Source organism: Hibiscus syriacus, unplaced genomic scaffold (genome assembly GCF_006381635.1).
Source record: "Hibiscus syriacus cultivar Baekdansim isolate YM2019G1 unplaced genomic scaffold, ASM638163v2 tig00110384_pilon, whole genome shotgun sequence".
Lineage (NCBI taxonomy): Eukaryota > Viridiplantae > Streptophyta > Magnoliopsida > Malvales > Malvaceae > Hibiscus > Hibiscus syriacus.
This window is the reverse complement of record NW_024062715.1, coordinates 6,443,283-6,464,194: the sequence shown is the minus strand read 5'-3', so window position 1 is coordinate 6,464,194 and position 20,912 is coordinate 6,443,283. Positions and strand designations below refer to the sequence as shown.

The 20,912-nt window shown below is 37.0% G+C and overlaps 1 long non-coding RNA gene and 2 pseudogenes across 1 annotated transcript; 2 read left to right on the top strand and 1 right to left on the bottom strand.

The window, feature by feature from the left end:
• Window positions 1–2,463: 2,463 nt before the first annotated feature.
• On the top strand, window positions 2,464–3,298 carry LOC120121995. The gene is made up of 3 exons (XR_005516033.1): window positions 2,464–2,476; window positions 2,730–2,807; window positions 3,098–3,298. It is a non-coding gene; the product is annotated as an uncharacterized LOC120121995 (long non-coding RNA).
• Window positions 3,299–9,070: 5,772 nt separating this feature from the next.
• Window positions 9,071–12,105, bottom strand: LOC120122246 (annotated as a pseudogene).
• A 4,941-nt stretch (window positions 12,106–17,046) lies between these two features.
• Window positions 17,047–18,543, top strand: LOC120121991 (annotated as a pseudogene).
• Window positions 18,544–20,912: the final 2,369 nt, after the last annotated feature.

Below are 20,912 nucleotides of genomic sequence, written 5' to 3'. Positions count from 1 at the left end.
CATACACCGGGAGATAGTTCTTCAAGACCTACACCTATACCAGTAGCGGACGATGATCCTGAACTTCACCAGCTGATGCAAGACATTGACGAAGTTCCCGACGATGAGCCGGAGCAGCATGAGGAACAAGCACAACAAGAGGATCAAATGCCTCCATATTTTCGATCTTTTATGAGACATTCGACTTCCGGTATGCATCAATGGATTCACGGTTTACATCCATAGAGCCCCATTTATTTTCTATGGGGACTCAACAATTGGAGAATTAACAAGAAATTCGAGCTAATCGTGAAGCAATGGATAATCGATTCAATGCATAGACGATAGACTCGACTCATTTACACGAGATGTGGCTAATATATGGACACATCTATCTCCTCCCGATCCTCCAATGGAGTAGACCTTGCCTAGTTTCGATTCTGCTTAAGATTAAGTTTCAGATTTATAGCTTTGAATTGTTTAACATTTTGGATGTTTATGGATTGATCTATTTTGGATGTTTTATTTGTCTTGGATGTTTGAACTTATTTATATATATTTGGGTTTGATTTATGTTTTGCATCATTTACATCATTTACATATTAGTACATATGACCAATTTACCATTTCACATTATTTTTGAATATTGAATTATGGAACTAATGGCTAACATTTCTCTTGATTGTGATCTTAGCAGCTTACGCTTAATCTTAATCTATCAATTGGCTTAAATTTCAAAAATCTTATTTAAAATTATTTTAATATCTTTTTGATTTAACAAAAAGGGGGAGAAGTATTAAAGTAAGAGAGATTAATTTATTTTTAAAGTATTAGAGTAAGGGGGTAATTTCAAAATTTGATTTCAAAAATTATTTTCATAGAAAATCTTAAAATTACTCAAATGTTTTGTTATATCAAAAAGGGGGAGATTGTTGAAAACATTTTGATTTTTCGATATAACAAATTAAATGTTATTGGATTTCAAGATTTTCTAATCATTTTCAAGTATATATTCGATCAAACTATTAGAATATCAAAATATTACTCCAAGTTTTTCAAATGTCAAAATCAATCCTTACTCAAGTGTAAAAGTGTGTTTTAATCTTTTAAATAATTTTACAAAGTATTTCAAGCCTTAATCGAGCCAAAAATATTTTCTTTATAAATCTTAAAACGAAAAACTAGATTGTCCAGAGGGTACCGATACCCCCTAGAGAGTACTGATACCCCCAAGTAAGATTTGGCTTCGAGAAATAACAGATTGCTCGGAGGATACCGATACCCCTATCTGATAACGGTCGAAATATTTGAATTTTACATAGCAGGGTATCGATACCCTATGCAGGGGTACCGATACCCCCAATGCTCCAAGTTGTTTTATTAATTGTTTTCACACACTAACGGCTCTATTAACTCTACTAATGATCCCCCTAACGTTCAAAAATGATCTAAGGAGTATTTAAACAAGCTTAGGAGCCATTGATTAATAACAATTATCAAGAATCAAGAGAGAATCAAAGAAAAATCATCAAACCTCAAGTTTGAGCATTTTCAAGCCTATTTCATTCAATATTCATTTTTCCTTTCAAGAACACTTATTGTGTTCAATTGTATTATTCTTGAGTGTTCTTTCTTTGTTATAGAATTGTGCAAACATCTTTCATTGTGAGAATTTTCTTGTAAGTTTGCAAAATTTGTATTGTTCTCTTTGGGAGAGAGTGTTTTCAAGAATTTGGGATATAATTCTTGAGGGATTTGTAAGGTTACTCTTTATCCTCAAAAGAAAGACAAATTAGTGAATTTGTGGAAAATCCTTAGTGTGGATAACTAAGGTAGTGGATGTAGAATTTGGTTGAGAAAGTCGAACCACTCTAAATCGTTGTGCAAATATTTTCAATTTTCTGCAAAAGCTTCCACCGAAATTTTTATTGCCAATTCACCCCCCTCTTGGCCTATTTCATTGATCGATTAACTCAACACTCTACTTTGCCATATTCTCTGCCTGCTGCACCCTCTGCTCCACTAGCATCAGAACCCTTGCCTTCTTCATTGCCAAACAAAGCTTCAAGTTATGCCCTTCCTCTAGCTACTCTTGATATTAGTTTGCCAACGCTTTCTCCTCTGATGAGTTCTAGTTCGGAATTAAATTCCATTCTACCACCAATTGGCAACAAAAAAAGCAAAATCCCTACGTTGCCTTATCAAAGTACCTCTCAAGTTGTATCATCTGTTATTGAGATTTCAAATTCTATTTATGTGGAAACATATATACCATCATTGGTCACCCCTGGTCAGCTCTTGCAGTTAGGATCTATTGTTGTTTCTTCATCTCAGCCTACAGCTGCTGCAAATGAAGATGTGGAAGTGGTTCAAGTGTCCATGTCATTATTGCCTGAACTATCAGCACCTGTTGTCTTAGAAGCTCAGCCTCCATTATTGCCATTACTTGTTTCTTCCTATGTTGTCATTACCTATTTCTTCCTATGTTGCCCAAAAGGTAATTGAAGTTTCTATTTTTAACAAAGCTCAATTGAGTAAACATTGCTTTTTGAGACACGTTATGAAACAAATTCTCAAGTTAGTTATATTTTAGACATTAGTATTTATTTACTTTGACCAGCATTTTTTTATATCAAAAACTAAGTTCTAGCACCTAAAATGCATGTCACTAAGTTCCAAGATGTCTAATAAGTTTTGTAGACTGACTAGTGTACAGAGACTGACTAGTGTGTTTCAAATTTTCTCCGTAGCCAAATGGAGCTTCTTTTAAACCTCGCCATGGTTATAGAGGACATGAAAGAGGAAGAGGAAATGCAAGAGGAGCTGGGGTAAACTTCACTTACATTTTTAGTCTAAAGTTGTTTTTACAAATTTGAAAAGATGTTGCAAGTTGAATATTGTTATTGTCTTGTTGAAACTATGATTAAAAACTGAACCTTTTTATTTGAGCTTGTATTTACTGGATAGAAATCACTGATTGGGTTACTTTGTAGATATTTTAGGGATATTTTTTGGGTATTAATTTTCTTAAAGAAGAATTTGAATGGATTTTATTGGTGGTTATAATCATTCATCAATATTGACTCTATATTATTGTTGCTTATAATCATTTTGGTAGAGTTCACGCCCAGTCAAAAAATTTGCTGAAGATTTTGATTTTGAAGCAATGAATGAGAAATTTAAGAAAGATGAAGTATGGGGTCATCTAGGTAACCGTAGCAAATCTCATTCTAAGGATAATGAAGGGGATGCTAGTGATGAAGATGGTTATCAAGATGAAGATGGTGCTGAAATATCCAAGATTCAAGTCTAGGTTATGTTGCTACTGTTGGGAAATAACCGAGTAACGAGTAATTTCCCTATTACCAGATTAGTGAGAATGTGAAATAAAAGCGGAAAAATAATACCTGAAATTGATAACGGAGTTCATCAAATTTTGCCTACGCCTCCGGACAGCTGCAGATCTTTTACTAAAGAAAGAAAATTTATAGGTGTTTACAAAACACTCACTACTCACAAGAAAGCTCTCTAGTATTAGGAGAAAGAAATGATTTGGGATGATTTTGAAGCTAAATGAGCTAGGGTATTTATAGTTGAAGCTTAGGGACTAATATTTGAAAATACCATAAAGTGCAATGACTAAAATTGCATTTTCCCCATTTTTATTTCAAACAAAGTGGCTGCCTAACTTTGAACTCTAAGCAGCCCCATAATGCTTCCAAACTGCCGGCTGCCAAATGCATTAATTCAACCCTCGTTGCCATGCATTTCAATTTTTGCGGTAAAGAATTATTAATTCAACTTTCAACAATCTCTCACTCGAATATTGATTTTAATATGTCTTCACACCTTGATTAATACAACAGTATTTCTGGTCTTGCTACTCTAGCATGCCAACTGAAGTTGAACACAACTTCAGTTTGTCCGTAGTTACCGTCTTTGTCAACATGTCTGCTGGATTTTGAGCTCCACTAATCTTTTTAAGTTTCAAAATCCCATCTTCCAAAAGAGACCGGATAAAATGATATCTCAATTGTATGTGCTTCGTCCTGGAATGAAAAGATGGATTCTTCGCTAGATGGATAACACTTTGACTGTCGCAATACAAGACATTATTTTCTTGTTTCTTGCCTAACTCTTCCAAGAAACTTTGGAGTCAAACCATCTCATTGCTGGCTTCCGTAATAGCGACATATTCTGCTTCAGTTGTAGAGAGAGCAATTTACTTCTGTAGTTGAGAAACCCAACTCACTGCAGTACATCCTAGAGTGTAGACATACCCTGTAGTGCTCCTTCTGATGTCAATATTTCTGGCTAAGTCAGCATCTACATAGCATGTCAGTATCGTATCTCTACCTTTGAAACAAAGTACTTTGTTTGTAGTACCCCGCAGATATCTGAGGATCCATTTGATTGCTTCCCACTGTACCTTGCCTGGATTATTCATGTACCTTCTAACAGTTCCCACTGCATGGGTAATATCTGGTCTAGTACAAACCATGGAATACATCAGACTTCCAATTGATGAGGCATACGACACCTTCACCATGTGTGCACGTTCTTCCTCCGTCTTTAGTGACTGTTCTTTGGAGAGTCTAAAATGAACACCTAAATATGTACTTATTAGTTGAGCATCTTGCATGTTGAACTTGGAGAGTACTTTGTTGATGTACTCAGCTTGTGATAACAGAAAAGTCTCTGACTTTGTCTCTCTCTTAATCCTCATCCCAAGAATCTGCTTTGTAGCACCCAGATCCTTCATAGCAAACTACTTCGACAATTTTTGCTTCAAGTTTATAATCTCTTGCATATTTGAGCCTGCAACGAGCATGTCATCAACAAACAACAATAAAATAATGAAGTTGTTGTCGAACTTCTTGATGTAGCAACAATGATCTACTTGTCATCTGGTAAAACCACTACTACTCATGAAACTATCGAACTTTATGTACCATTGTCTTGGAGCTTGTTTTAAACCATACAAGCTCTCATTCAACCTGCATACCAGGTTTTTCTTGTCTGCCTCTATTAAGCCTTCTGGCTGCCTTATATAGATTTCTTCCTCCAAATAACCATGAAGGAAAGTTGTCTTCATATCTAACTGCTCAAGATGTAGATTCTTTGCAGCTACAATTTTTAATACTAGTCTGATTGTAGACAGCTTCACGATTGGAGAGAAAATTTCATTATAGTCAATACCTTTTTTTGATGAAAACCTTTGACAACCAATCTTGCTTTGTAGCGTTTACTCCCATCGTGCGCTTCTTTGATCCAGTAAATCCACTTTTTATGGAGCGCTTTCTTGTCTGGTGGTAATTTAGCTAATGCCCATGTCTGATTTGACATAAGTGAATCCATCTCATCTTTCATGGAAGACTCTTACTTGACTGAATCCTTCACCTGCATTGCTTCATCATAGCACTCTGGTTCACCATTATCAGTCACCAACAAGTAGTGCAAAGAAGACGAATAACGATGGGTTGGTTTAGAAATTCTGGAGGAGCGTCTTAATTCTGGTGCGCCTGATTCTTCTTGAACTGCTTCAGGACTGATTTGAACATCATTTCTAGAAATCTCCTCGAACTTAGCAAATTCCTTTGTTTCAACTTTGGTATTGGAGATACTTGATTTTATGGTTGACCTGTCTTTGTACATCACATTTTCATTGAAAATGACATCTCTGCTTCTGATGATCTTTCGATTTTCGTAGTCCCAAAACCGATAACCGAACTCATCACCACCATAACCGACAAAGACACATTTGTTGGACTTGGCATCAAGTTTACTTCTTTCAGCAGAATCTATGTGTACATAAGAAATACAACCAAACATTCTTAAGTGTGAAAGGTTTATTTCTTTCTTTCTCCAAACTTCTTCTGGTATTATGCCATCCAAAGGAACTGAGGGCCCACGGTTGATCAGGTAAGCTGCAGTATTGATAGCTTCAGCCCATAGAAATTTGGGTAATCCGGCATGTATCCTCATGCTTCTGGCATGTTTATTCAGAGTTCTGTTCATGCGCTCTACTATGTCATTTTGTTGCGGTGTCATGGGAACTGTTGTCTCCATCTTGATCCCATTGTTTGCGCAGAAATCTCTGAATCTCCTATTTTTGTACTCTCCTCCATTATCATACCTCAACCGCTTGACTTTCAAACCAGTCTCATTTTCCACCATGGCCTTCCATTTTCTGAATGTATCAAAGACTTCTGATTTCTTCTTTAGAAAATAAACTCACACCTTCCTTGTAGAATCATCGATGAAGGTGACATAATATAGTGAGCCTGCAAGAGATGGAACTGGAGATGGTCCCCATATATCAGTATGAACCAAATCTAACTTTTCTGCCTTGGATGTCTTGTCAATCTTTGCAAAGATAACTTTCTTTTGTTTGCCAAAGATGCAATCCTCACATAGTCTGACATCTACATTCTTTAGATCTGACAGCTTCCCTTTTGACAAAAGTTTCTTCATCCCTTTCTCGCTCATATGGCCAAGCCTTTGGTGACATATGTTTGATTTTTCATCAGCATCTGCTACTGCAATGATATTCTCTAAATTTGAGGTTACATAGAGAGTATCAGTCTTCTTACCACGAGAAATGACGAGTGCTCCTTTGGTAATCTTCCATTCACTACCTGAAAAGGTTGTGATATATCCTTTTCCATCAAGTTATCCTACAAAAATCAAATTTCTTTTGAGGCTAGGAATATGTCTTACTCTTATCAGCTTCCAGGTGGTCTGGTTTAGAAGCTTTAACCGGATGTCTCCTTTTCTGACGATATTCAAGGTTTCATCATCAGCTAGATGAACATTCCCAAAATCACCACTAACATAGTTCTCCATGATTTCTTGGCATGAGGTGAAGTGGAAAGATGCCCTTGAATCCAAGATCCATGATTCAATAGGAATGTTGACGCTTAGAATCATGGCATCACCTGTCTCCTCTGTCATATTGGCAAATTCCTGTGCGGTGGTATCTTTCTTCAGTGCTCGACAATCTCTTTTAAAGTGACCCTTCTTGCCACAATTATAACATGTATAATATTTCTTTCCCGTTCTTGATTTTCCTCTTATGGATTATCTGCCACAATTTGAATTTCTTTATGAAGTTCTCCATCTAGACTCCGTGTGCAAGGCTGAGGAGGTTAATGCTTCACCCTATTCTCTCTGTCGAATTTCTTCACTCAATACCAGATCCTGAACATCGTCGAATTTCAATTTTCTATTTCCTGATGAGCTACTGACTGCTGTAACAGTAGCATTCCAACTGTCTGGTAGAGATGATAAGAGAATTAAATCTCGAACCACATCATCAAATTTAATTTCCATGGAACTCAACTGGGTTGTGATTGTGTTGAGTTCATTTAGGTGTTGAGCCACTGATGCCCCTTCCGCCATCCGCAAATTGAATAATCGCCTCATCAAGTGAACTTTGTTTGAGGCTGATGGCTTCTCATACATACTGGAGAGAGCCGCCATAAGACCCGCCGTGGTATTTTCCTTTTCTATGTTAAAAGCAACATTTCGGGACAACGTCAGTCGGATAACTCCAAGGGCTTGTCTGTCGAGAAAAGCTCAGTCTTCATTCTTCATGCCATTTGGATGCTTTCCTGAGAGAGGTTGATATAGATTTTTATGGTACAGAAAATCTTCAATCTACATCTTCCAAAAGCCAAAGTCCGCACCATCGAACTTTTCAATTTTCACCTTCCCTTCGTCTGCAGTAATCGCTCCCACTCGAATATGGCTTCGTTTGGATCGTTTCTGATAATTTTTGCGAACCACCGTGTATTAGAACACCTCCGTCGACAAATTCCTATCGCCGACAAAATTTTTACTATTCACGAAATTCACTATTCACATTAATAATAATGAATAGTAACCTCGCAAAAAATTGACAAAATTTACAACCAAAAGCTCTGATTACCAGTTGGAGCGATGGCTGCAGATGAAGGGAATGTGAAAATTGAAAAGTTCGATGGTGCGGACTTTGGCTTTTGGAATATGAAGATTGAAGATTTTCTGTACCAGAAAAATCTATATCAACCTCTCTCAGGAAAGAAACTAGAAGGCATGAAGAATGAAGACTGAGCTCTTCTCGACAAACAAGCCCTCGGAGCTATCCGACTGACGTTGTCCCGAAATGTTGCTTTTAACATAGCAAAGGAAAAGACCACGGCGGGTCTTATGGCAGCTCTCTCTAGTATGTATGAGAAGCCATTGGCCTCAAACAAAGTTCACTTGATGAGGCGATTATTCAATTTGCGGATGGCGGAAGGGGCATCAGTGACTCAACACCTAAATGAGCTCAACAGCTACCTTGTATCTGAACTCCCGTTATTTGTTGATTTCCTTAAAGGCCCCCTACTCACTACTATCAGTTTGGTGGTGTTGTACAACCTGTTTACAGTAGGGATGATTTTTTTATACTCTATCATGTACTACACGTGCAAATGACTCGCAAAACGGAAGGACAAGATTCTTTGAGAAAATGAAATTAGATACAGAGGTAACGATGCATTTTTTGTTTACTCTTCCTATAAGCTCTCAGAAATATGTGGACCTTTTTCTTATGTTGTTGGTTTGGTGGTGTAGACTTTTGGCGAGTTTTCAAGACATAGTGGCAGTCAAGGAGGACACAGACGTGGTGTCGTTTTTGTGGTGGTTATGGAAGAGGGTATGGATATATGGCAGGGGTCGTGGGTGAGCCATGTCTATGCATTCTCTATAGTTGTACTATATGTTTCAAAATCTTTAAGGCTGTTGGGGAATAGTGACAGATTGTTAACTTTTAGTTGAAATGTTACAATGCATAGTGAAATTGATCCCACCTGGCAAATATCAGACTGATCTAGGGCTATGCTCAGGATTTGTTCTTATCTCCATAAATAAAATGTAGTCAGTATTTTACAGTTTTCTATTTAAATTTCTCGTTGTCCATGGATGGGTGTAATCTCATGAAGACGTTGTTGTTTTGCCACTTTGCATGTCTTTCATATTGAGATTGATTTGTTATATGCCTTCTGGGGAATTGTATATCCACTCTACTTCCTAAAATTGTATCGTATGGCATTATTTAATCCAGTAATCACTTGGAGAAGTAAAATGACCTCTTCTCTATTAACTTTTTGTCAAAGAGGAGCACATCTCCCTTCTCCCATTTGAATTGAATGCTCTCTTCCTCTATGATCTCTTCACCACTTTCTCATGTATCTCTGCTCCGTCCGCCATGCAGGCCGAGCTCAACACTTTCCGGTGCATACCAACCACCGTGTTAAACCACATTCTCCTCCCCTTTCTTCCATGAAACACCCTTGTCAGAGATCTAGGTCCTAAAACGGTCTTCACGGCTCCATTACGTAGCCACACTAAGTCCATTCCCAACGCTTTGGCTCTACAACAATTATTGCTGAGTGATGAGGTTCACAGTCTGTCTCACAAGGAGTATGAAACATATATGTATGTGCTTCAGTTTTAGTTAATATTAAATACAAATGTTGAATCAAATTCAAACCTTCTCTTGGCCTCTGCATCAGATGTTCCAAAAGTATCTTCCCGGCCTCTACCCTTCATAGATGATGTATCGTTCTTGCTGGGGGCTGTGAGGAGTATTATAACCCCTTGGCATCCATTTCCTCCACAGCTTCCGGGGATTCTTCACTCTAGCATCCATTCCGTCACTCGGAAGCTAGGAACAAAGGGTGCCTCTCCACCTTCCGGTGGTGGCACCTCGCAGAATAGTAGTAATGACTTTGGAGATTCCTTTAGCTGGTAAACAAAGGCATTGTAAGATCTAGTTGAGCACCAATTTGGAATATATGATTCACGCCATTTGCATTTCCTAGGCAAGGGTTAAGGAATGGGACAGATCGTAAGGGGCTGCTATTGATTATTCTGTGTGTCGAGTTGTGGGAAGCTCAGACACAATGCGTACATAAACAAGGTAAGATCAAATGACAACAAGAGAGAGCAAAAGATTGATAACAAATATGCATTTTGAAGTGCAAGTTCCCTTTTTTTGTTTCTTTTAAGCTGTGTAAATAGTGAAAGATGCACGATATTGTAGATTGTGTGGAGTACGAGGTTAGCGCTAAAGATTAGTGAATGGATTATATCATTGATGCCTCCCAAGTTAGACGGAGAAACAAGACAATGCCATCAAATGATGTCAGTCCCATTTTGACTCTCCTCCCAAGTTTCAGTATTTAACAGTAGATGCCACAACTTGGAAATTGGTGGCCATAATCTTCAACTTGGCATAATTAATTATATATATTCTTCAAGTTGTCAGGTTTGGTCCATTTAGATAAACAACAAAATAAAATATTCAAATACAAAACATATATGATTGTTTCTTAAGATGCCGCCCTGGCCTTTACATTGTGCAGCACTTGAATCGTCCCATTCGAAACTTTCTTCTGATGTCTTTCCTTTATTTCGTCAATTTAAAATATTTCTTCTTTCTCCCAACAATACTCTTCCATTATGACTAAAAGCAAATCTTGAAAAGGTTCACAAATAATTTCTAAGGAAGAAATACAATGGATCAAAATTTAATGAAAAAAGAAAAATGAAATTAGAAATTGGTGTATTAAGATTTCCTTAAATAAGGGAAGTGTAATATCTTCTCAACAGTTATGCTTTGTGCTTATCGGTCCCACCAATCATAGGACATGGGTATGAAACCCACCAATTAGAAATAAATCATTACGATGCCTTCTATAAATGACTCTTTCAACGCAATAAGTGCCTCCCGTCACAATTCCGTAAACTCATTATGCGATGTGTCACACCCGTCTCCACACAAGTACTGTGGAACGGAACGGTATCTGAAGCATTTAAACCGACCAGGGCATCTTATCCACTGTCGCCTTACCTGTTCATACTATGCATGGAGCGTTTAGCATAATCGATTCAAAAGAAAGTTAGCGACAAGGACTAGAAACCGATCCAATTGATTCGTAATGGCCCGAAACTTTCCCATTTGTTTTTTGCGGAAGTTATGGTGTTGCTTGCGGGAGCGAATTTGGATCAGTTAGCAGTTTTGGGGAACACGCTAGAGGAGTTCTGTCAAGTTTCCGACCATGAGGTAAACATTGAGAAAACAACAATTTATTTCTCCAAATATGTAAACCAAGATTTGCGGCAGGTAATCAGCACCCAACTAAGATTTACACGACCTAGGAAAGTATTTAGGTAAACCAAAATTTTGATATTTTAAATTATTATTTTTATCTTAGTAGTGATTTGAATAATGTAACAAAAAAATGTATGTATACAATATCATCAAGTAATAAAATGGATGCAAATTAATGCATCGAGTATCGTATCCCATAGAGACTAATATTACTAAAAGAATTGTCATAGCATTAAATAAGCAAATTAATATAATTGCATAGTTGGTGTTGAGAACGAAACAATAAAAATATAAAACTAAAATAGATATGAGAATGAAGAGATGGATGAATGGGGAAACCACAACAGTGGCAATGAAAGTAGTGAATCGGCTCAAGCAAAGGATTGAGGAAAAGTTAAACTCAATCATACTTTTAATTATATCACAACAATAAGATCGATACATCTAGCATTAACTTAGCAGGTTTACCTTTCTCGATGGCTTTCACCCAAAAACTCACACCAATGTTGTATCTCTATGTCTGCTTATGTAAATTTACCAAGTATACTATGACAATCAGTCAGCCAGATCTCTTTATATTGTAACGTTGCTCTCGCAATCGCTAATGCTTCGACAATGACACTCATCTCTCGATGCAGTGCTCACACAATGTCACTCACTTCTCAATGCAATGGATTGGGCAAATATTTATCTCTATATTAAATGCCTTAATAAAACCTAGGAAACACCAATCAAATTGATAGACAAAATTAATTAAACATGAAAATCATAAAATTAATTTAAAGATATAAGCATTCAAGGTTTAACAAATCATTCAAAAATTAAAGAATATTTCAACTAAGCAAAAATAAAACCTCCTCTTAGATTCGTATCATCGTTGTTGTTGTTAATGCTCTTCTCGATCACCAGCCACCACCTTTTTCAGTGCAGTGACTTTGCCTTCACTTCCAACTGTTGATCTTCCCTAAAGTTACCTGAGTGACCATGGTTGACAATGAACAAAGAAAAGAATAAAGTAAAACTCTAAAAAGTTTTATATTCCTTTATTATTTCCACATTTATATAATAATTAAAAACATTTAAAGAGAATTTAAGCTTGCATTAAATTGAGACTCATTTTCAATTAAGATTTCTTTTAGTTTTTCAATGCTTTCCATAATAGAATTCTGGACCACAAACAATAGTTTTTTGCTAACTCATCGAATGTATGCTACATCTGCGGTTTAACAATCCTGCCTCGCAGCAACTCACAACAATGTTTGTAGTATTAGAGAATATTACATCATCAAAATAACAATATCACAGAGAAATATCATAATTATTTCAAGAATTATCAACTCACTCTCACCAATACATGTGATGCAAAATTAACTAAAAACACTCCAAATATGATCCTAAAATGTTAAAGTAGAAGCTCAAACTTAAATAAAAATACTCTAAATAATATATCTTTTGGAGAGTTATCAATTAACCATTTATGATCATATTAGTTTGTGTATAGTGTCGTATAAGATTATAACAAAGATTCTTGTCAACCGTCTTAAATAATTTCTTTCGGATTGGATATCTCAAAATCAATCGAGCTTTGTCCCTGGGCGAAATATAACAGAAAATATAATCTTTGTACAGAAGCTTATACATTCGATGAATTTGAAAAAGGGGCAAAGCATGGATGACAATCAAGGTGGATCTTGAGAAAGCCAATGACAGGTTAGAATGGGGTTTCATAAAGGAAACGCTTGAGGAAGTAGGCCTGCCGACGAGATTTATTAATTGAATCATGTTATGCATTACTACTGCTTCGACATAGATTTTATGGAATGGGGATGCTCTGGAGAGCTTCACTCTGTCTCAAGGAATTCGCCAAGGTGACCCCCTATCTCCATACTTGTTCGTTTTTTGTATTGAGCGCTTATCCCATGCAATTAATCGCCGTGTTCAATCTGGCACTTGGAGGCAAATACAACTCACCAGTAATGGACCTGGCATCTCTCACTTATTTTTTGCATATAACTTAATATTATTTGTCGAGGCTAGAATGGATCAAATGGCAGTCATTAAGGATGTTATGGAGAAATTCTGTGCTTCGTCTGAACATAAAGTGAGTGCTGCAAAAACTCAAATCTTTTTTTTCCAAAAACTGTGATATTGCCCGAAGGCATATAATAGCTCAAAGCTTTGGATTTGAATAAGTTCTCGATTTGGGGAAGTATTTGGGAGTGCCTCTATTACACTCGTGTGTAACTAAGGCTACTTACGGATACCTTGTTGAAAAAGTTGAGCAAAGATTGTCGGTTTGGGCGGCGAAGACATTGTCCCTTGCTTGGTGTATAACTCTTGCAAAATCAGTCTTACAGGCAATTCCAAGCTATGCAATGCAGTCGACTGGCTCCCAAAAGGAATCTGTGATGCGTTGGAAAAGCTTATTCGAAGGTTTATTTGGAATAATCATGGGGATTCTGGTGGAATTGTTTTGGTTCGATGGGATGCAGTTAAACAATCGGCGGATCAATGAGGACTCAGTATTAAGGATCTAGATATGCAAAATAAAGCTTTTTTTTATGAAGATTGGAATGCAGTTGGTAGAAGATGCCAACAAACTGTGGGTTCGTGTTCTAAAAAATAGATACCGATTGACGGAGGTTGTTCCAAATAGCATTAATCGGCTACGTTGCTCATTGTGGAAAGGGTTGGTATGTGCATGTTTGAAGTAATATTGTAGACACTCATTTTCGTCCTATTTTTTTTATTATTATATATATATATACACATACATATATATTATATAGTTTGAAAACATGTTTGAAAGCGTTTATATATTATATTGTTTTTAAAACATTTTAAAAATAAATATAATATATAGCTTTTAAAACATTTTGAAAACATATATATATTATATAGTTTTTTGAAAATATATATTATATAGTTTTTAAAAAAAACATTTTTGAAATTTATATATTATATATGTTTTTGAAAATATTTTTATAATATATTATTATTATTATTATTTATTTTATTTCTTATTTTTATGTTTTGTTTTGTTTGTTGTTTAGGGTTTAGGATCCAAGAATCCAATCCAACATACGGGTCCAACAGCAGGGCCTGGCCCAATCCAACGGTCGAGATCAAGGGTTACAGAGGATCGAAAGTCACTGGTCGGCTGAGTATTTTGGCGATGTGCAACACCAAAACCAGAACTACCATGACTGAACCATCCGAGATCACCGAGAACGACCCCGGAATATACCCCAAAACAATCAAAAACAGACCCCCATCGGGGCTTATAAATACATAACGATACCAAACCACAAGGGAGATCAACAGAACCTACATCGGCCAACACCGAACACAATGGCGAGGCAAACACAGTAAGCCAACCATCACATAGCCAAAAAAAACCATCACAAATCAAACCACAACAACCACAAAAGAAAGAACCAAAACAGTCAAAAATACACAAAAAAACAAAGCAAAACAGCCTAAACAAAAACCCAATACACAACATAAAAACGGAGAGCCATTAACAACCGAAGAGTCACCGGAACTCCAAAGACGTCGATTTTCAGAATGTAAAAACCGATGCTTTTCTCTTAGATCTACGCTGGAGGAGACGTTTGTAGGGGATATGGGGCTCGGTTTTGGTGTAAGGGTTTAAAGGAGAACGTTTTAGGGGGTTTTGTTTTTTTTTTCTGACCGCTAGCGGTGGCGGTGACCGGTTGCCCACTGGTGGGGGGTTTGATTAGAGAGAGATGAGAGAAATTTTTTCTCTCTCATTTGTAGAGAGAGAACGAAATGGGAGAAATGAAGAGGCTTGAGAGGTTTAAGCTTGGGCTTGGGGTATAAATGCCCACGACAAAACGACACAGTTTTGCCCTATATGCGCCCGTGTTTTCGAGACTTTAGGGGGAATTGCATTTTAGTCCCCGACCGTTTATAATATTTTATTGTAATCATTTAATTAAGTTCCAGTTTATTTCATTTTGAGCATGCATTTTTCAATATTTATCTTTTCGTCACTAATGTGAATTAATTTTTTTTTCAAAATTTAATTTTTTTTCAAAATTTAATTTTTTTATTTTTTTATTTAATTTTTTTAATGTTCTTTTATTTTTACCATTATTTTTTACTTAACTTCACTTACCTTTTTTTTCATCTATTTTTGTTTTATATATTAAAATTTTTTCCTTTTTTGGTTTTCCTTTTTATTTAATATTTTTTCTTCTATTTTCTATTTTTATTTATTCATCTTCCCTTTTTTTGTTTTTTTTTATAATTATTTTTCCCTTTTTCCTTTAATTTATTGAATATTTGTTTACTTGTTATATAATATTTTTTTTACCTTTTTAGAAGAACTCTCAATTGATCAAAGGTAAGCAATTTGAATCGGGATTTCAAATTTTAATTTAAATTTTCAATTTTCGCAATTAAAGACAATCGATAAATTAATTGGTACCGAAAGGGCGGTTCAAGGGTGCTAACCCTTCCTTGACCGTAACTGACTCCCGAACCCGATACGTTTCTGGTACAAAGCAAATCATGTAAGATGGTGTCCGACCCACCTAAATTCGTTTTAAAGTGGTCGGTGGCGACCCTAACCCAAATCAATTCAAGTCGAAGACCAACTCCGGGTCCACCCGAAAGACGGTTCCGACAAATATAAAGCAAATTGTTTTTTGGAATGTTCGAGATGGCCAGCAGACATACTTTTGGTACGATACTTGGCTTGATAGATTCGGCCCCCTAGCAGATCACAGTTTGTCCAGCATGGATCCTACCCCGCTGACCGTGAGCTCTTTGGTTACGAGATCAGGTGAGTGGAACAGGAGTATCTTGTATTCCTTAGTACCTGAGCATGGAGGTGGACTTCAACTCACGATTTTAATGTAAAATCAGTTTACAGTAATCTTTCAGAGGTCCTAAACCAGGAGGATAACAGTAAGTGGAGATCGGTTTGGTGTCTACAAGTACCTCAGCGGGTAAAATCTTTTTCTGGCTTGCACTACATGGGAAATTATTAACCAATGAGGAACGATTTTGTAGGCATTTAGCCCTGTCTGCTACCTGTCGATTATGTAATGGTGATGATGAAAGCATGGTTCATGAATGCCCAGGTACTCGTGATATTTGGAATCTTGTAATTACTGCTGATAAAATGGATGACTTTATGAATATGCCTACTGAATCTTGGCTGCTTGCGAATGTTAATGGGGAGAATGAGTTCCCGATGGACCATCAAAATTGGGGGTATCCTTTTCCTTATCCTCTGCTGGAAGATATGGAAAAAAAGGTGCAATTTTGTATTTCAGCCGAATTATGTTGATCGTGAGGACATACTGGTGCAATGTCAGCGATTGGTGAATGAGTTCATTAATAGCAAGGATGCTCAACCGGGGCACAACATGGAGAGGCATCATCATGATAAATGGTAAAAATTGGAGTTAAATTGGGTGAAGTTCCATAGGTGTCCTTATTCATGAGATGCTGAACAGGAACTGGGAAGCGAGGATTCGTCAAATCAGACGTGAGTTAATAACGTGGCGGATAAGCTTGCCGAGATGGCTAGGGGATAACCGGGGGGAACAACTACCTACTGTACTCCACCGAGGGAGGTGCTTATGCTAGTTGATATGGAGAAAGCACCATAGTCAAGTTTTTTCATGCTGTATTACCGGAAAAAATAATTAACCATTTTATAGTCTCACTGTTATATTAAAAAAACATAATTATTAAATTAATATTTTCAGGTTTTTATTAATATATATAAACACGTTTATTCATTTAAAATAAATGTTTATACTATGTATTAGAAATAAAAGTCGAACTTAGAGTAGAATTATTAAAGGGAATATAATCCAGTAAATAAACTATAGTGAACTTTCCCTATGAAGTATTCTTAAAAATGTACTGCCTTAGTGCCTTTAGTCCTTTACTCTTTGCAGTCTGCTAGATCTAAGCAAGTGTGTCGGTAGCTCTCCTCTCGCCACTTCACTCTTCAGCTCCAGCCTCGACTACTGACTCCATCTCAAAACTGAGCCGAGAATGTCGCCAAACAAGCCCATGGCTGCAATTTCTCCCTCTCTGGTTCCATCTCTCTTATTTGCTAGAATGTCAGGCATCTTAGTTGCAGCTCTGGTCCTCTCTTGGGCTCTTCTCTTCAGGTCCAGCTTCCTCCCTCACTCTCCTGTTTCCTCCCAAGAAGACCCCATCTTTGTTGTGAGTAAACATTATATACAAATCTCATCCATTCTCGACTACAATCAGTTCACATTTCCTTATCTCTGTTCACAGGTTCTTCACCCTTTGTTGATGGTGATCGGCTTCATTCTCATAAGTGGTGAATGTATGGTGCTATAGTAGTCCCTGTATCCCCAGATGAATTGTTGAAAATGGTGACTTTGGTTTCTTTTCAGCTATATTGGTACACAGATGGTTGCCTGGTTCGAGGAATTTGAAGAAGGCTGTGCATTTGTGGCTTCAAGGGGGCTTTAGGCTGCGGGGTTTTTGGGATTTGGACAAAGTTCCATGGACAACAAGGCCTTGTGGTTAATTTCTTCAGCCTGCATTCTTGGATGGGTTTGATCTGTATCAGCTTGTTTGGAGCTCAGGTTCTGTTCCTCGATCCCTTACTAATAAGTAAATGACATGTAGTAAACTTACGGAAATCTGAGTTTTTATCACAATTCACGAAGTTTTTTCCCCCTCTTTTAAATGAGTAATGAGCGACGTTTTCAGGTAACATTTTTAGAATAATTGAATGGACAACGCCACAAATACAATTATTGCAGTTTACGCATTATGTTGCTTTATTTTGTGGTAATGGCCCCATATTCTATGACTCCATTAACATGTTTCGAAAATGTATTTTACGCTGAAATAATGTATTCTAGCGTTACAAGTCATCATCCCCTTCTTTCTCTTTTAGCAATTTGCTAGAAATGTTCTTTTGGAGATTAGTATTAGAGTGGTAACGCCCCCAAGAATTGGTTTTGGTTTCGGTGGTAAAAGAGAATTTCATTCTTCCAAAAAGAACAGATTCGAACCTGCATTTGCAAAATATATGTGTATTGTTAATAGGCTAAAAGAATTATGTGTTACAATGCAACGGTTGATGGGTTTTCTAAGCTTTTGGCACCTGGGTGAGGTGCGGACGACAAGAGCAAAGGTGTTGCCGTGGCATATCTTCCACGGTCTCTACACCTATGGCTTAGCGGTGATTACAGCGGAAACCGGGCTGCTGGTGACGTTCTTGCAGAGTAGGAGGAATGGATCGAAACATTGTCTGGAGTCCATGATTGTTAATATTTTAGGTCTGGGCCTGGTTCTCCTCTGTGGCATTGTCATATTGGCGGCAGTTTCGCCCAAAAACCATGCTGTTCAAACCAAACTTGTGTATTCATCAGACACCAAGTGTTTGTTGTCATGATCCGAGAGTCAAAGGATATTAGTGATTAGTGATCCAAAAAAAAAGAAAGAATAAGCCATTCCTAGTTTGTACGATATTGTGTACATAATAAGAGTGTAAGATCTTTGTATAGCATGGGGATTTGGGGAGGAACGTTAAAATTTCATAAAGAAGTTATTTTAACGTTTTAGTCCAAAAAATATTCTAGGACCAAGTTGAAAACGTTAAATTTGAGGACTAAATGCTATTTTGTGGTGCATTTTGCTTCACAATTAATTTTTGTTGGAAGACTTTTTGTGTTTAAGATTTGGCATTGGTAGGGTGATTAAAAATTGACTTGATTAAAAAAACATTTTCTTTAAATTTTGATTTTGAGTTATCTAATCAACTTAAAATTTTAATTTAGATTTTAAGTTAAGTTTGAATATGTAAAATTTAAATGATAAAAAAATTCAAAATTAAAATGAAGTCGTTTTGATCTTTATCTAAATACTTTTTGTGTCTGATTTAGTCATTGATTTATTCTTCTTCGGTTTCTCCTTCATTTAAATTATTTTGATTAAATTTTAATCACATTCTCCTCAACTAATATAGAATATCTAATAGTTTCAATAATTTTTAACAATGTTTTCTAAAAAATAATTTGTTTGTTTAATTCTTTTTTTAAGTTTATTTTAATTAAATTTGAACCTAGTGTTCTTATACCACTTCAAAATATTTATTTTTCCTTTTGACATTAAATTATGTTCCTCAATTTTATATTTCATTTTTTTTATAATACAGAATCCATGTAAAATTAGCTAGAGCTCTCCATATCCTTCAGCAGCAGCGAAAGAAGCTCCAACAGCGGTGACTGATACTCTATAACTCTAATCGACGCACCACGGCTAAAGGCTGTCAAACAGTCGGCGACCACATTATGCTCCCTACGAAAGTGCCGAACTTGCAAAATCCAGTCGCGCTCCCTTAAGTTATGCAGCGCAGTCTCTAACGAGTTCCCTCGAAGGATATCCGAAGAATTTGTTAAGATCTTCGAAACCTCTAGGTTGTCTGTTTCCAACTCAATCTTCCGATAACCAAGCTCCCATACCTAATGAAGGATATCATGCACAGCCCAAAGCTCTGCAAAAATAACCGAGCATCTACCCAAGCTGCGGGAGAACCCAAATAGCCAATCTTCATCAGAATTTCGTAACAGACCCCCCGCTGCCTCCATGTCATCGTTCGTACGAACTGCACCATCCGCGTTCGCCTTTATTCAACCAACCATAGGCCGTTCCCACACCTTAGGAGAGTTTACAGGCACCAAACTAGTACCCATCGTTGAAGCATTCGCCATGATTATCTCCTCAACAAAATGGTTACATCTTGAGATGAAGTCCTCTCTTTCAATGTGATCTGGTTTAAAAATCGCCTTGCAACGGTCTTTCCAAAGCTGCCAACAATAGATAGTTAGATACTAAACCGTATATGCCAATTTATATTATTATAGGCAAACATACCTTTATCATTGAGATTCTGCTCCAACCATAGTTCAACTGGAACTGCCAGGAACTCATCCAATCTGTCCGCTCTAATAATTCTTGGCCAAACAGACCTTGCCAATTGACGCCAGACAGAATAGTGATTATCCTGTAGGCTAGCTCCGACAGACGATTCACAAGAGAAAATTCGCCCAAAAACCAGAGAAAAAAAAGTCTCTAGGGTTTAATAAAATATTATAAAATCAAAAACCATCCAAAAAGCAGTCCACAAGCCGGACTGTTATAGCAAAAAAATCGTCTTTATTCGAATTTTGCCAAAAATAGCAAAATCCCGAAAATCACTCTAAATTGAAATTCGAAATAAAATAAGCAATCTCCCAAAAATCCAGCCTAAATCGGATTTAAATTGACTTCCTAATTAACAATCGAAATATTACCATAAATAGTAAAAAATAACTAAATCTAGTGATTCGGAGGGAAAACGGCAGAATTTGAGGTTGAAAAAAAGGCCGAATGGAGCATAGCTCAATGTGGAGAGCGTGCGCGTCGAAAAGAGCTTTTCGGATTGGGGTCTTATGCGCGATTCTGACACCTGTAGCCAAAGTTATGGCCAAAAGACTGAAACATACTCAAAACGACCCCAATGAGGAACATGTCACAATCAATTCCCGCCTTTGCGCTGATCTGCCAACTCATGGTATCTCAACGCCATCAACGTGCAATCTGACAGCTCAGCATCATCTGTCTCGGATCCCCCTGCATCAGTCACCCCGGGTTGGAAAGAACTCGTCCTCGAGTTCAGAGTAGTGTCATCAGGATCCACAAAACAATGACTCAGGTGCTTCACATTAAAGACATCAGAAGTCTTCAAGTGACTGGGAAGTCGCAACCTGTAAGCATTATCATT